Here is a 15,380-nt window from a genome sequence, read left to right as displayed (position 1 = left end):
CAGTGCCCAGACTACCACCGACATGTACCCTTTCCAGTCCTATTAATGCCAGTGCTCCTATGTCTGGAATCTCATAAAAGGGGCCCTAGGAATTCTGGGTAATTATATATATATATATAAAGACAAACAAACATGTATAATTTCATAACATTTTTTCATAACCCTCATTTCTCGGACTCCCCCATACCTCCCCTTTCTGCATCCCAATTTCCAAAATTATTTCAGCAGCTTCTAAATAATTTTATCAAATGTGTGTCCTCTTAGTCTTTTCTTCGGCTTAATCTTATGTCACTGTAATCCCTTTTTCTTTCTCAACACCTCGACATTTTAACATTCATCAATTTTATAATAGTTCTTAAGATAAACTTTGAATTTCTTCCAATCCTCTTCCACCGTCTCTTTCCTCTGATCACGGATTCTGCCAGTCATCTCAGCCAGTGTCATGTAGTCCATCACTTTCATCTGCCATTCTTCCAGGGTGGGTAGATCTTGTGTCTTCCAATACTTCGCCATAAGTATTCTTGCTGCTGTCGTAGCATACATAAAGAAAGTTCTGTCTTTCTTTAACACCAATTGGCCGACAATGCCCAAGAGAAAGGCCTCTGGTTTCAGGAATTCTGGATAATTATATCCACCGCGATTACTTCCTTATTATGTACTTCTGATTTCTAGTTCATCTTCATCTTGATGAACTATCCAGCCTTCACCAACCTAATACCCTCAAGATGTCTTGGACTATGGTTCCCATCAGCTGGGGGCTGTTGGTTGCTGTTGTCCAAGATATCTGGGGGGCACCGGGTTGATGAAGGCAGAGCTATATATTACATCATCTTTTAAGGGCTACTGTGATCTTATATCAGCTTCCTTGAACCTGATACCCTCCAGGTGTCTTGGGCAAATAATAATACAGTGGTACCTCAGGTTAAGAACTTAATTCGTTCTGGAGGTCCATTCTTAACCTGAAACTGTTCTTAACCTGAAGCACCACTTTAGCTAATGGGGCCTCCCGCTGCCGCCGCCGCGCGATTTCTGTTCTCATCCTGAAGCAAAGTTCTTAACCCGAGGTACTATTTCTAGGTTAGCGGAGTCTGCAACATGAAGCGTCTGTAGCCCAAGGTACCACTGTAATAAAATTTTATTTGTATCCCGCCCTTCCCTGCCGGAGCTGGGCTCAGAGCGGCCAACGTCATATTAATAACACAATATACATAAAAACAAGCAGTCAATCGATTAAAATGCATCCCAAAATTAATTAAAATAAGTTATAATTAAAATTAAACTAAGCAAATGGCAGTCCTCAGCTTAAATTGAAAGAGGTTAATATTTGCCAGGACCACTGTTTCCACTGATATTATAAGGACCTGTGAGTGTGCTGGGAAACTTCCTTAATGCTTGTTCTTATACAAAGAGAAAGTGAGTCAGACTGAACCCTAGCCAAAGGCCTGGCGGAACAGCTCTGTCTTGCAGGCCCTGAGAAAAGATGTCAAATCTTGCAGGGCCCTGGTCTCTTGTGAGGGAGTGTTCCACCAGGCCGGGGCCACAACTGAAAAGGCCCTGGCTCTGATTGAGGCCAGTCTGACCTCCCTGGGGCCCGGGATTTTCAGGGTGTTGTTATTAGCAGACCGTAAGGTCCTCCATGGGACATACCAGGAGAGGCGGTCCCGTAGGTACGAGGGTCCTAGGCCGTATAGGGCTTTAAACCAGCACCTTAAACCTGATCCTGTACTCCACCGGGATCCAGTGCAGCTGTATAGTACTGTGATCCCACGGCGAAGACCCCTAAGTAGTCTCGCTGCGGCATTCTGCACCCGCTGGAGTTTCTGGGTCAGTTTCAAGGGCAGCCCCATGTAGAGTGAGTTACAATAATCAAACTTTAAGGTGACCGTTGCATGGATCACAGTGGTGAGGTCAGGGCGAGAGAAGTAAGGGACCAACTGCTTAGCTTGGTGGAGATGGAAAAATGCCCCTTTTTATAGCTGCAACCTGTGCCTCCATAGAAAGGGAGGCGTCAAAGATTACACCCTAACTCTTGATGGAAGATGTTGACACTAGTTGCGCCCCTGCAAGGGATGGGAGTTGGCCCCCCAACCCCATATCATCTCAACCGAGCCAAAGGACTTTGAAGGATTTAACTTCAACCGGATCCCACGTATCCATCCAGCCACGGCTTTCAGACATCTGGTCGGTGTGTCTGTGGCCGAGTCAGGGTGGCCATCCATCAAGAGATAAAGCTGGGTGTCATCAGCATACTGATGACAGCCCAAACCAAAATTCCGAACGAGCTGGGCGAGGGGGCACATATGGATGTTAAAAAGCATTGGGGAGAGAATTGCGCCCTGCGGTACTCCACACACCAAGGAGTAGTGCGATGACAACCCCCCTCCAGCTCCACCCTCTGTCCCCGACCAGAGGGGAACGAGCACAGCCATTAAAGGACTGCGCCCCAAATCCCTACATCGGCGAGGTGGTGGTCTAAAAGTTTGCGGTCGACCATCTCGAAGGCCGCTGACAGATCGAAAAGAATCAACAGCCCCAACCCGCCTCGATCCAGCTGCCTATGGAGGTCATCTGTTAAGGCGACCAGTGCTGTCTTGGTCCCATGCCCAGAGCGAAAACCGGACTGGAATGGATCCAAAGCCAATGTTTCATCCAGAAATCCGCCAAGCTGGTCAGCTACCGCTCTCTCAATCACCTTACCCAGGAACAGAAGATTTGAAACTGGGCGGTAATTTGATAGATCTAAAGGATCTAATGATTTTTTTTAAGAGCGGACGCACCACTGCCTCCTTCAAGTCCCCTGGGAATGTCCCAGTACCAAGGGACAAATTGATGCTCTCACCCAGGGGAGCCTGACCTCATCTGGACATGCTCTAATCAGCCAGGACAGGCACGGGTCGAGAGGGCAAGTGGTGGGCTTTCCAGCATGGAGGAGTTTGTCCACATCTGCTGGGAGGATCTGGTCAAAGTGGTCTAATACTGGACCCGAGGACAGTCGAGGTGCCTCCAGTTCCATTATTGTATCCAAATTGGCAGGGAGGTCAGTGACCCTAGTGACTGTGGCGGGTACCCATGCTGGGCCTGCCCCAAAATTCTTTGCGTACACTGGGTCCTGGGCCTTGAAGGTCCGGGGGTTCCTGCCTTCCCCCACCACTACCTCATCCTGAGCTCTATCGGGGTGAAGGCGGTCCAATCTGATTGCAAGGCGCCGACCCATTAGTAGTTCAGCGGGGCTCTGGCCAGTCGTTGAGCTGGGGGTGCTGTGCTGTGCTAGAAGGAATGTGGCAAGGCGGTACTCCCAGTCCCCTTGCGTCATGTAGTGAAGGGTGTCCTTGGTGGTCCGCACCATGCGTTCTGCTTGGCCATTGGTGGCAGGGTGGAACGGCGCCGAACGGATGTGGCAGATGGTGTTCTGCGCTGTGAAGGTTTGGAATTCTCCTGACGTAAATGCAGTCCCGTTGTCTGAGACGAGAGTGTCAGGGAGCCCGTGGGTTGCAAACAGCCTTCGTAGTACCCGGATGGCTGCGGACGTGGAAGTGGACGGTACCAGTGCAACTTCCAGCCATTTGGTGTAGGAGTCCACCACTATGAAGAATGTTTTCCCCTGAAAGGGGCCAGCGAAATCCACATGCAGGCGTGACCATGGTGCTCGGGCGGACTCCCAAGACTGGACTGGGGCCCTTGGGGGATCTGGGCGGGATTCTTGGCAGGCCTGGCAGTGTTTGACCCAGGCCTCTATCTCTCCATCGATCCCCGGCCACCACACATAACTCCTGGCAAGGGCCTTCATTCTTACTACCCCTGGATGTGTCTCGTGTAGGGCTGTGAGGACCCTTTTGCGGAGGGGCTGGGGACTACGCTTCCCCATAACAGGCACACCTTGTGGGCCGACAGTTCATGTTTGCGGGTTGTGTAGCTGGCGAATTCTGGCCCGGGGCTGCTGCTGGGCCATCCCCTCCACACCCAGTCCAGGACCTGGGAGATGACCCTATCTTTCTTGGAATGGTGTGCAACTTCTTGTGCCTGAATGGGGCGGTCGGGAAACAGCTCCAGGCTCATAACCTCTTGTGCAGGTGCTGGGTCAGGGCCTGTTTCCGGTAGTGGTAGCCTGCTGAGGGCGTCCACATGGCCCATCGCCTTCCCAGGTCGGTGAATCAGTGCATACTGGTAGCTGGCAAGGAAAACTGACCACCTGAGGACGCGAGGAGACAGCACTTGGGGGGTCTGCTTTTCAGGGGCAAACAAGCCAAGCAACAGCTTGTGGTCAGTCACCACGGCGAAGGGCCGCCCGTACAAGAAATCATTGAATTTTTTTACTCCCTTCACGATTGCCAGACCCTCCTTGTCGATTTGCGAGTACCGTATTTTTCGCTCTATAACACGCACCTGACCCTAACACGCATGTAGTTTTTAGAGGAGGAAAACAAGAATAAATATTCTAAACGAAACAGTGGATGTATGATTTTTGTGGTTCATGCTGTGGCCACAGACATGTGATCTGACGGTGGGTTTGGGGTAGCCCAATGCAAAAATCCTGAGGATCCATGTGGATCCATGCTTTGTAACCACGTTTTTGCGCCATTGCGGCCCCATGAAACAGTGGGTGCGTGTGTTTTTTGGTGCAGGCTGTAGCCATGGACATGCTATGTGATCTGATGGCGAATTTGGGGTGACCCAGTGCAAAAATCCTGAGGATCCATGTGGATCCATGCTTTGAAACCACGTTTTAAGTGGGAAGGGAAGGAAAAGCTCTCAAGGGACAAGGAGCACACGTGGGGGTGTGGAGAAGGATGCTGCTAATAATGCAGAAGAGGCTCCTCTCCGGCTTTGCTCCTTTAGAACAATCAGACTCTGCGTCTCTCTCTCCTCCCCAGCAAGGAAACCATGATAGTAACCACTCTGAGACAAATCAAGAAAAATTGCGACCAACACTCTCCCCCAACAAGCGCAGTGAGGTCAACACACACACACACACAGAGAGAGAGAACTGGCCCTAAAGTCGCAGGGCGCTGGAAGTCGCAGGGTCGCAGGGAGAGTGAACGGGAAGCAAGAGAAGAGGAAGGAGCCCTCACACACAGAGAGACACACAGAGTGTCAATTCTAAAGTCGCAGGGGCGCAGGGAGAGTGAATGGGAAGCAAGGGGAGAAGGAGCCCTCACACACAGAGAGACATACAGAGTGTGGATTCTAAAGTCGCAGGGAGAGTGAATGGGAAGCAAGGGGAGAAGGAGCCCTCACACACACACACAGACACACAGAGTGTGGATTCTAAAGTCGCAGGGAGAGTGAACGGGAAGCAAGGGGAGAAGGAGCCCTCACACACACACACAGACACACAGAGTGTGGATTCTAAAGTCGCAGGGAGAGTGAACGGGAAGCAGAGAAGGAGAACGATCTCTCTCACACACAGACACACAGAGTGTCGATTCTAAAGTCTCAGGGAGAGTGAATGGGAAGCAAGGGGAGAAGGAGCCCTCACACACACACAGACACACAGAGTGTCGATTCTAAAGTCACAGGGAGAGTGAACGGGAAGCAAGGGGAGAAGGAGCCCTCACACACACACAGACACACAGAGTGTCGATTCTAAAGTCGCAGGGAGAAGGAGAAGGAGCCCTCACACACAGAGAGACACACAGAGTGTCGATTCTAAAGTCGCAGGGGCGCAGGGAGAGTGAAGGGTTAGCAGGAGGAGGAGAACGATAGCTCAAGCACACACACACACACACAGCCCCTACAGTGCCTAATCCAAAATCGGACAGCAAAAAACTGCAGGCAGGGACAGAGAGCAGGGGTTGTTTTAAAGCAGCTAACTCCCGCTCTGCTTCTCTCCCTCCTCCCCGGCTCCACTAGCTGACGGGAGCCGCTTACACCCGCTTTGCTGTTTCAAAGTGAGCCACGGACTGCTCACGACTGCAGCAGATTCCCCTGCCATCTGTAGGCATTCGCTCCATAACACGCACAGACATTTCCCCTTACTTTCTAGGAGGAAAAATCTGCGTGTTATGGAGCGAAATTTACGGTAGTTCCGCTCGGTTGCGTTGAGTGTCTGGGAAAAGTACGCCACTGGTATCTCTCTTCCATCCGGGAGTTGGTGCCCCAGGACAGCGCCGATGCCATAGGGTGAGGCGTCGCATGCTAGCACCACCGGCAGCCTCTCGTCGAAGTGTGCCAAGACCGAGTTTGAGACAAGCAAGTCCTTGACTGCCTGGAATGTGGCCTCCTGGCGCTGGCCCCACACCCAAGGGGCCCGCTTGTCCAGGAGTCTGTGTAGGGCTCCACTACCACCGCCTTGTGTGGAAGGAAGGAATGGTAAAAGTTCAATAGTCCCAAGGAGGCCTGAAGTTCAGTCTTGCTCTTGGGCACTGGGGCATCACAAATGGCCCGTACCTTGTCCCCAGTCGGGTGGACCCCTTCTGCGTCCACCATAAATCCCAGAAAGTCCACCTGAGGCACTCCTAGTAGACATTTTTCCCGCTTCACCTTGAGACCCGCCGTCTGGAAACGGTGCATAACGGTGCGGCGGCGGTCCTCAAACTCCTCTGGTGTGGGCCCGGCAATCAACACATCATCGAAGAAGGGGGTGACGCCAGGAATCCCTTTAAGGAGAGAGTCCATTAGATTCTGGAATATGCCTGGTGCCACGCTGACACCGAATTGCAGCTGCTTTACCCTGAACGCTCCTCTGTGCATCACAATCGTCTGTGCCTCTGCTGTGGCCTCATCTACTGGCAGCTGTTGATATGCTTGGGCCAAGTCCAGCTTGCCAAAAAATTTCTACCCAGCCAGGGTGGCAAGGACATGACTGACCACTGGCACTGGGTATGCGTGGGCCGTGAGGGCCTTGTTTATGGTACATTTGTAGTCTGCGCAGATGTGGACCGAACCATTAGGCTTGACAGGTGTGACGATTGGGGTTTCCCAGGGGGCATTAGGCACTGGCCCCAGCACTCCTTGCTCCACAAGTCGGTCCAATTCCTCGTCTATACGGGGTTTCAAGGTGAAGGGGACCCGGCGGGCCTTGAGCCTGACCAGTCATACTGCGGGGTCAAGCTGTAGCGCAATGGGGGGGCCCGTATACTGTCCCAATTTCCCATCGAAAACCCCTGGAAATTCCTTGCATATGGCGTCCACGTCCACTTGTAAGCTAGTGTGGTTCACCCCAGTGACAGCTAGCCCCAGTGGTCCAAACCATGCCAATCCCAGTAAGCTAATGTAGGGGCCCTTGACCACAAGCAAGTCCAGTTGCCGCGTCCGCCCTTGGTATTGCACCCTGAAGGTCCCCACCCCCTTTGTGGGGTCCTTACATTTCTGGAAGTCCCGTAGGGTGAATGGGGCCGGCCTGAGTTTGGGACCCCCAGTAGGACACAGTTTCCTTAAGGTCCTTGCCAAGATTATGGATAGAGTTGAACCCATGTCAAGCTCCATGCGGCATGGGGCCCCCTCTATCTGTACCTCTACATAAATTTTCTCTACGTTGGGGTGGGGCAACTGGTATACCTGGAAGTCCGTGAGCTCCGTCGAGTTGCCTTGGTGCATTGGGCCTCGGGACCTGGGGCTCTTGGTGTCGGGTGGGCTGAGCCCGACACACCCAGGCGATGTGTCCCGATTTTCTGCACTGCCTGCACTCTGCATTGCAGAAACGGCAGGTCCTCCTCTCGTGACTCTCCCCGCAGCTTGCACAGTTCCCTCCTTCTCGTCGAGGCAGCTGTGGTCTGTGCACTGCTTGAGTGCGCTGCTGTACTCGGTGCACCTCCTCCCTGTTGGATCCTGAGTCGTCGGTGAGGTCTTCATGGTGGACCCTCGGTTGGGATGGCAGGCTCGGCCGTGCCTCTTGCGTCGACCTCTCGGCAGCTTCCGTTGCCAGGGCCTCCTCCAGAGCGACCTGGAACGTTAGGTCCTTCTTAGCGTAGAGGCGTCATTGCAGCTTCTCATCCTGCAGGCCGACGAGGCGGTCACGAAGCATGTTCTCCAGCTCTGAGAAGTTGCAGAACCGGGCGGCTTGGCAGAGAGAGGTCACAAACCCAGTTATGGTTTCCCCAGGGGCTTGCCGCTTCGCATAGAAGGCATTTCGACGAGCCACCACTGAGGGCTGCGGCAAAAAGTGCCCCTTCAGCTGTTCCATTATTGTTTTGTATGGAACAGTAGCGAAGTCTTCAGGCACAAGGAGAGCCCGGGCGATTTCAAACGTCTCCTCTCCACAGACGCTGAAGAATATCGGTCTCTTCTTGGCGTCTTCTTCGTTGGTGACCCCTTTGGCTTCTAGGAGGAAGGTGAAACGGGAGGCGTACGCTTCCCAGTCTCCAGATGCTGGGTTGAATGGCGAGAAGCTGCTGTTGGCTGCCATTCTGAGTTCCTTGTGTCCCGGAGCTGAAGCCTGGATACACGGTGCGAGGCAGCGGTGCTGCAGGTGGCGGTGCTGCAGTGCTGTGTGTGGCAGTCAGCTCAGCGGGATCCCACCTTCGTCACCAGTGAAATATACTCAGAGTCCCAAAGTGATTTCATGCTCTTTATTCAGCTCATAGTGGTGAGGAGGAATGAATGAAAGTCCCCTCACAGTATCTGCTTTATATACATTATTTACACAATGGGCTGCACATGATTGGCTAATTCCGGAATTCTACTGTAAGCCAATCAGGTTGTGGATTCACTTCTATCTGGAGCAGGATTGGGTGGTTCCTGCCAACCAATCATACTGCTGCATTGTTCTAGGACCAATCAGACTGCTGCATTCTGAATCCTATTGTTCTAGGACCAATCAGACTGCTGCATTTTGGATCCTATTGTTCTAGGACCAATCAGACTGTTGCAGTTTGGATCCTATTCAACTCAGTACATAACACCTATAAAAAAAGATAGCCTTCCTTTCTTAAGGGCTTCTTTCTGCTTCTTCCGAGTGGTAGTCTGAAGTCTTGTTGCAACAGTAAAGATCAGGCCTACTGACTGGTGTTTTGCTCCTATAATCTTGGCTAGCATCATTGTTTGACAATCCAAGTGAGCCATGAATTTTTCCTTTAACATTTTGGCAACCACTAAGGTGTTGGAAACTGGCCCCCTCGGGAAAAGCTGGCTCCTCTTCCCAGGCTCTTTGGGCCTGTTGCCGGTGACCTACCCTGGCTGGCATCCGGGCAGACCAGGGAGGTCTTGGATAAGCGACACCTCTTTCCTGAAAGGTGCACACTCCCTTCCCCCTTGCATAGCAGCAGGAGAAAGAAAACAGTCTGGAAAAGTAGTCTATTTGATTCTACTTTTATTCCCGAACTGTACACTGTACAAAAGCATGACTTCCCTCTCAGAATCCTCCGAGCAACTGACTCACACCTCCCGGACACAAGCAACAGGAAGGTTTCATGTTACACTGAGAACACAACTCTGAGAACAGATTGGAACTTCTTGTCCCACGCTTAGACCCATCATGTGATGTAAACATCGAGCTTGTTCGCAGCTGCTTAGTACTCATAACATAAGGGACCTTGGTGTGACGTTAACATATATGAGAGAGTGCTGGAGGGTAAATAGTTAAATAGGTTGCACAGACAGGACCCAAGGGGTGGAGTCAGTGAGTTTATAAAACCAGTTACAGATAGGTAGCCGTGTTGGTCTGCCATAGTCAAAATAAAAAAATTCCTTCCAGTAGCACCTTAAAGACCAACTAAGTTAGTTCTTGGTATGAGCTTTCATGTGCATGCACACTTCTTCAGATACACTGAAACAGAAGTTGCCAGACCCTTCTATATAGTGAGAAGGTGGGGAGGGGTATTACTCAGAAGGGTGGTGGGAGATTGGCAGATAGCTAAGATGAGCCTGTTGACGACTCTTAATGACTGTAATAGGTCTTACAGGAAAAGGCAAGGGGTGAGAAGGTGAGAAATGGCTTAGTCATGTATAATGAGATAAGAATCCAATGTCTTTGTTCAGACCAGGTCTCTCCATGGTTTTAAGTTTGGTAATGAGTTGCAATTCAGCAGCTTCTCTTTCCAGTCTATTTCTGAAATTCCTTTGTAGTAAAACCCAGATGCCAACTTTGCTGCCACATACACCCGGACAACACCATTACTGGCCCCAACAACATCACACATACCATCTCGGGACTATTTAATTGCTCATCGTCTAACATTGTGTATGCCATCAAATGCCAACAGTGTCCTTCAGCTCTCTATATTGGACAAACAGGCCAAACCTTACGCCAAAGAATAAACGGACATAAATATGACATCAAGAATCACAAAACAGAGAAACCAGTAGGAGAACACTTCAATCTCCCAGGACATTCTATACAAGATCTCAAAGTAGCTGTTTTACTACAAAGGAATTTCAGAAATAGACTGGAAAGAGAAGCTGCTGAATTGCAACTCATTACCAAACTCAAAACCATGGAGAGACCTGGTCTGAACAGAGACATTGGATTCTTATCTCATTATACATGACTAAGCCATGTTTCACCTTCTCACCCCTTGCCTTTTCCTGTAAGACCTATTGCAGTCGTTAAGAGTCGTCAACAGGCTCATCTCAGCTATCTGCCAATCTCCCATTCCCACCACCTTTCTGAGTAATACCCCTCTGCACCTTCTCAATATATAGAAGGGTCTGGCAACTTCTGTTTCAGTGTATCTGAAGAAGTGTGCATGCACACGAAAGCTCATACCAAGAACTAACTTAGTTGGTCTTTAAGGTGCTACTGGAAGGAATTTTTTTTATTTTATAAAACCAGTTATGGGAGGAGTTGGTTGGGAGTTGTTGGTGGGTAGTTGGTGGGTTTTTGTGGGTTGGTTGGCTGGTTGGGAAAGGCAGTTGGTAATAGAGAGACAGTTAGGGCCGTGGGTTCTTGAGTGTGGGGAGGTAGAAGAGAGAGAGAGAGAGAGGAAAATAAGACTAAGAAAATAAAGAGCAACAACGTTTGGAATGCTGTAAAAGTTTTGTTTGTGTCTGAAATAAAATACACTCTTCTTTATTAATTGAAAAGCTGACTGAGACTGAAGTGATTTTACCAGGGAGGACCTGGTTGGTGGCAGCGGATTAGTGGTGTACGGGTCAATGGTCCATGAGACGACCGGGGGCTCCATGCGAACGCCACAAAATTGGCAGCAGTGGCAGGATTCGATAAGTCTAAGAGCCTGTGAGGGGAAGCAATACACTTGCAGAGGGGAAGGGTAAATCGGTGAAGAGATTACCTGGCCCAAGGGTGTGATTGAGGATAAACCCCAGATTGCCGTGTGGCCGAGATAACAATAAGAGCAAGAGATCTCAAAAGACTGTTCTGACGGAGGCTTAGGCTCAGGGTCAGAGGAAGTAAGCTTGAAAGGTTAGATGCTAAAAAACCTAAAGCTACACTTTGGGGACCAGGGTCTTGAAAAGCCAAGCCGGGAGGAACAGTGTTGAGAGTAAAAGTCTCTTATTTAATTAGTGCAAAATACTGACTCACCCATAATGCCACCCAAGAAGACCAAGCACCCAGTGAGGGAAAACCCATACGAAAGCTCTGGAGAAGAGAATGGGAATCCCCAGGGGGAGGAAATGAGAATAGAAGAAATGACTAAAACCCCACCTGAAGTAGAGGTTCCAAAGTTCTCAGGGGATTTTGAAAAGTGGAAATTAGTACAAAAATATAACTTGAAATTAGAGTTTGAGAAAAATAGAACTGAACAAGAAAGATTTAGCCTTTAACAAGAAACTGAACAATTTAGGCTTGAGCAAGAATTGGAAAAAGAAAAGGTGAGGGCGGAGCAGGAAAGGGAACAGCAGCGGTTTCAGTTAGAGATGAGACAGTTGGAATTAACGGTTTTAGAAAATCGTAATACAGTGGTGCCTCGCAAGACGAAATTAATCCGTTCTGCGAGTCTCTTCGTCTAGCGGTTTCTTCATCTTGCGAAGCAACCCTATTAGCGGCTTAGCGGATTAGAGCTATTAGCGGTTTAGATTAGATAAATTTATTGTCATTGTCCGTATATACACAGTATACACAACAACGAAAATCAAACACCCACCCAAAGACCGGGTTCACATATACATTTGCACGTATCTCCGAACTCTCATCCTATTTAAACATAATCTATAAAACATAACATAATCCAGAATATAACATGACCTATTAAAGGCATAACATAACCTAAAACCTATCTCATTCCTTCTACTCCCTACTTACTAAACCTTGCAACTGGCCCTGAGATCATTATTTAGTGCAATCAGAGCTCTTGGATAGAAACTATTCAGAAGGCGTGTGGTTCGTGTTTTCATTGTCCTATATCTTCTGCCCGAAGGCAATAGTTCAAAGAAGTTGTGAGCAGGGTGGGTGGGATCTCTCAGAATATTATGTGACTTCTTCAAGATGCGAGACGTGAAGATCTCATCCAGGGTTGGTAGTCGGAGCCCAATAACGTTCTGGGCAATTTTAATTGTTCGCTGTAAAGCTTTTTTATCCGTTTCAGAGCTGCTCCCATACCACGATAATATACTATAGGTTAGGACACTCTCGATGGTACTATGATAATAGGACAGGAGTAGGTGCTGGGATAGATTCAGTCCCCTGAGCATTCTCAGGAAATACAACCTCCCCTGCACCTTCCTCACAACCACAACGTTTAGTGGCTATTAAAGGATTAGCGGCTATTAAAGGCTTAGCGGATTAGCGGCTAAAAGGCTATTAGCGGCTTAGAAAAAGGGGGGGAGCGGGGGGAAATCGGAACACTCGCAAGACGTTTTCATCTTGCGAAGCAAGCCCATAGGGAAAATCGTCTTGCGAAGCAGCTCAAAAACGGAAAACCCTTTTCCGTCTTGCGAGGCATTTGTCTTGCGGGGCACCACTGTAATAGTAATAACACTGATGGGCAGAATCAAATGAAGATAGATTTAAAATACTTTCCTGAGTTTAGAGATAAGGATAGCCCAGAAGCATTTCTAGTATCTTTCGAGATAGCCTGTCACGATTTTCAAGTGAGAGAGGAAGATAAAATGATGATCTTGAGAGCTAGGATAAGCGGTCCTCTAGCCGAAATATACGCTCAAATGACTGAGGAAGAATCCCGAAATTTTGAGGTGTACAAGCTGTTAATATACACCCGCTTTGGGATTACCTCAGAGCAGTTGAGGAAAAAAATTAGAAGTGTGACAAAGGTGAGGGAGGAAACCTATGCACAGCTTGGTGCAAAGATAAAATCTTACCTCACGAGACGGTTAGAGCAAGAGAATGCAGACACGGTACCCAAGATTAGAGAAGTGATAGCATTGGAGCAATTTTACGACACAATAAATGGCCAATTGAAGTACCTGAAAAAAGAAAGGAACCCCAAGACAATAGAGGAAGCAGCTGGTTTAGCCGATAAAATAAATGAAACCAGAGTCCATGGATTTGATGGGCCAAAATTTGGTGGGAGATATTGGGAAACAAACAAGAATAAATTTCAGCAAACCAAAGGAAAGATTACCTCAGAAACCGATAAGAGAAGCAGCCCTCATCAGAAAGCCCACACGAGAAGGCACACACCCATACAGAGTTTTCTGAGGGAAAAGGCAATAGAACAAGTTGTGCAGGACCCAAAGACATTTCATACTGAAGATGTGGAAAATTAAGTCATAAAAGTTTTGATTTTAAAACAGGAAAAGAAACATCTAGTTATAGCACCACACAGAAGCAGACATCTTGTATGCAGCCTGTGGAGCAGGGCCCAACTAGTCAGGTTGCCAAGGAAACGGCCATGCCCACTAGGCCCGAGCCGGCTGAGGGAGTAGAGGCCGAAGTCCCACACTGTTAATCTCTTGTTAAAGAACGCTGGAGAGTATATCTGAATAGACGGAAAAAGATATCTCGGGTTAAAGGACACGGGATCACAAGTCACTATAGTCCACCTGGAGATAATCAAGGATGAGGCCATAATTCCAGGAAAAGCGATGAAATTAAAAGGAATTTCGAAACAAGCAGAGATCCTGAAGGTGGCGGAAATAGATGTCAGGTTCAAAAACTGGGCAGGGAAGTGGCAGGTAGCCCTTTGGGAAGAAATTCCCGCCCCTGTGCTCATTGGTTGGGGCATTTTAGAACATGTGCAGAGTGCTTTCTTAGTTACCAGAGCAAAAGGGAGCCCACAGTCACCTAATCCTGAGGGGGTGGAGACAGTAGCAGAGGCAGACAGTGCTGAAGGACAGCAAGGGGATGATCAGTGTGAGGAAAGAAAACACATCTTTTTGTTTCCTTTGACTAAAAGTCAAACCCCAGGTTTTGTCAAAAAGAAAAAGAAGATATTGAGTTACAAAGGTACTTTGAGGCAGCCGAGTCGGAGAGGTCATTAACTCATTCGGTGCATAAACGCCTACTATCAAAAAAATTTCACCATATATTTGGATTTCAACTGCCACAAATCTTCCTTGGTCATCTTTGAATATATGTTTTGGTTGCAATCTTTCTTTTGCATAAATCACAACTCCTCTTTTTTTTTACATTATCTGATGAAATAAACTCCTGACCAAGTCTTTTATTCACCAATAATTTTCTATGTAGCCTTGTTATGTGGGTTTCTTGTAAGCAAATCAAATCCAATTGCTGCTTTTTTAATAGATGAAACAGTGATCTCCTTTTCTGTGGGGAATTTAAGCCATGACAGTTCCAAGTTGAAAGTTAAAAGTTGCAGAGCCATGATGTATATGCTATGCTTCTCCTCCAACCGCCCCCAATGTCTGTTCCTGTTCTGTCGGTGGTATCACCTTCTTTAGGCACTCTCTCAGTTCAAGAGAGAGGCCTGGAATGTCTAAGGTCTCACTTACAAGTGTTCTTAGCTCTCCTTCCGCTTCCTTCTGCAGGTCTTCTCCGTGGTCTCTCCAAAATTTAGTTTTGTCGTCCTCTGATCTTATCTTAAACTTTTTACCTTTGTAACTGAAAGACAGACCTTCAGGAAATTCCCATCTGAAAGGAATTCCGTTACCTCTCAGTTGTGCGACCAAGTCCTTATAGTTAGATCTAAGGTCCAAAAGGTGTTTCAGGATATCTTTAAATATCTCCACTTTTGATTGATGTATTATCAAAGTCCTTTGAAAGTGCAAACTCAAGATTCTATCTCTCTCCTCTTTTGTCCGCGGAGTGATCAGACAATCTCTCACTATACCTTTCCTTCCTCTTTTTCCAAGTCTGAAAGCTCTCACTATCTTAAAACTCTCCTTCTCCAAATCTGGATTCCAAAAGTCTATAATTTCCTTTGTAAGGAAGTCAATCAAATTGTTTTTCTCCTCTCCAGGGACTGCTCTGATCCTCAGATTGACCTGTTTCTCCTTCAACTCGATCAAAGAGAGGGTTGATTTATGTTCTTGTAGTTGTTTATGTATTGGTGGGATCTTCTCTTCCACAACAGTGGCTGTAAATTTCGCAATTTCTTTCGCCTCATCCGCTGTCTTTCGTATTG

This window comes from Podarcis vaucheri (genome assembly GCF_965113315.1).
Source record: "Podarcis vaucheri genome assembly, chromosome: 9".
Lineage (NCBI taxonomy): Eukaryota > Metazoa > Chordata > Lepidosauria > Squamata > Lacertidae > Podarcis > Podarcis vaucheri.
The sequence above is the reverse complement of the archived record's forward strand: the minus strand, read 5'-3'. Positions refer to the sequence as shown.